The sequence below is a fragment of the Colobus angolensis genome, unplaced genomic scaffold, assembly GCF_000951035.1.
Source record: "Colobus angolensis palliatus isolate OR3802 unplaced genomic scaffold, Cang.pa_1.0 Scaffold689, whole genome shotgun sequence".
NCBI classification, from domain to species: domain Eukaryota; kingdom Metazoa; phylum Chordata; class Mammalia; order Primates; family Cercopithecidae; genus Colobus; species Colobus angolensis.
The window spans coordinates 93,360-94,993 of record NW_012120587.1 but is presented as its reverse complement, the minus strand read 5'-3'; the positions used below and the strand labels follow the sequence as shown (position 1 = coordinate 94,993).

Below are 1,634 nucleotides of genomic sequence, written 5' to 3'. Positions count from 1 at the left end.
TTAAGAATTCTACATAGTAAGTAATATATTAAATGATTTTAAATCTGTGGAATTTGTGCATAGAGCTTATATTTCTAATCTTAGTTTAGGCTAGGAAAGATGAAAAGTTGAAGTGAAATATGGAATCAGATTTTTTTTTTTTACATTTAGGAAGATACTTTGTGCTCTGATGAAATTACTGTGTCTCAATTTTTGTAGGATCATCTTGGAAACCACCATAGGATTCGAAATTAATATACCAGAAAATATGTGACATCTGTCCACAGAATTCCTGGGACTTTTGAAAAAAATCCTACTGTCCATCACTCATCTCACACATTTCTGACATGACACAAAACCAGAACTTTAAAAGTGGTTCCACATAGAGGTAGAAACATGCCCAGACTTTCCCAGAGCCCCCAGATCAATGGAAGAACAGTCAGATCACACAGGCCCTCACAGGCCAAGGGGAGCACTTTGGCTGTCACTTTGAATATGATGGCAAATCACAGAAGGGGAAGGAGAATCATCAGATAATTTAAGAACATGAGATAGAAGATGTCTCTCTGTGACAGCAAGAGAAAGAAATAAACCCAGGTGTCTCAAAAATCATTTCCATTGGAGAACTTCCCAATCCACACTCCAAGGTCTGGTTCTTTCTTGACCGCTGGACCTCTCACTCATGTCATCTACTTCATCTGCTCCCACCTACCTGGCTGGTTGACTATTGTCTCCTCACTCTTCACATTCCAGGGCTCTTTCCTTTGCTCCAAAAAGGTGATCAGGTCCGGCTTAGAGACAGCGAGACCTGTTTTATTAGAAAAAGTCACATGACTCTTGCTGAGAGTTCTTTAATTGCCAGCTCAGTAGGATACTCAGTAAAGAGGGAACATTATAGAGGATCCTAGAAAGTTACTTCCTCAAACACTATTTCCTGTCAGCTTCTTTAGAATATTTAGGAAGCATTTTAAACACAGGAATCCTGAGCTTCACTTCCAAGTATGACTAAATCAAAAATAAGGAGAAGGAATTGGATTTTAAAGTGTAGGCAATGATCCTTTATGTCACTCTGTTTCTAGAATCATCACTAAACTACAGTGAAGCTTCTACGTCACCTCAAGAAAGAAGGCAAGTGTCAAGATCAAACATCAGGGAGTTTTTTCTGCAATGAACCCACAATTTTTTTTTCCTGGAAGTAGGAATCTGAATTCATTCATATAAAGCACAAGCTCCCAAGTGACATTCTACAAAGGAAAGAAAGAAAACCCTTAGTTATTAGATATTAGATATTCCGAAGGCAAGTTATCCTCACCCAGACAGATCAGGTTTCTGTAGTTCTCTAACATCACATCCCCATATAAAAGCTTCTGATCTGAGTCCAGGTGTCCCCTCCTCCCGGGAGAATTCTATGGCCACATCCCTGAATGTCAACAGTCCCTGAAATAAAAATAAATAGAACATTGACCATGTGGCCATGGGCAGAGTTCATCATTTGACAAATCAAGATGAAATAAGAGAGTTAAGAAAACTGACTCTGATTTATATGAGTGACTTGAAATATTCAATAAGATACTTTTAAACACAATAATATTTTCTAGTGTATTCTCTAACTCTGTGGAAAGAGAATGATATAAGATCCACAAAACCAGTGTAGA

At 38.0% G+C, this 1,634-nt stretch overlaps 1 pseudogene; it reads right to left on the bottom strand.

The window, feature by feature from the left end:
• Nucleotides 1–691: 691 nt before the first annotated feature.
• The window catches only part of LOC105500781, a 21,480-nt pseudogene continuing 20,537 nt past the window's right edge, over nt 692–1,634 (bottom strand).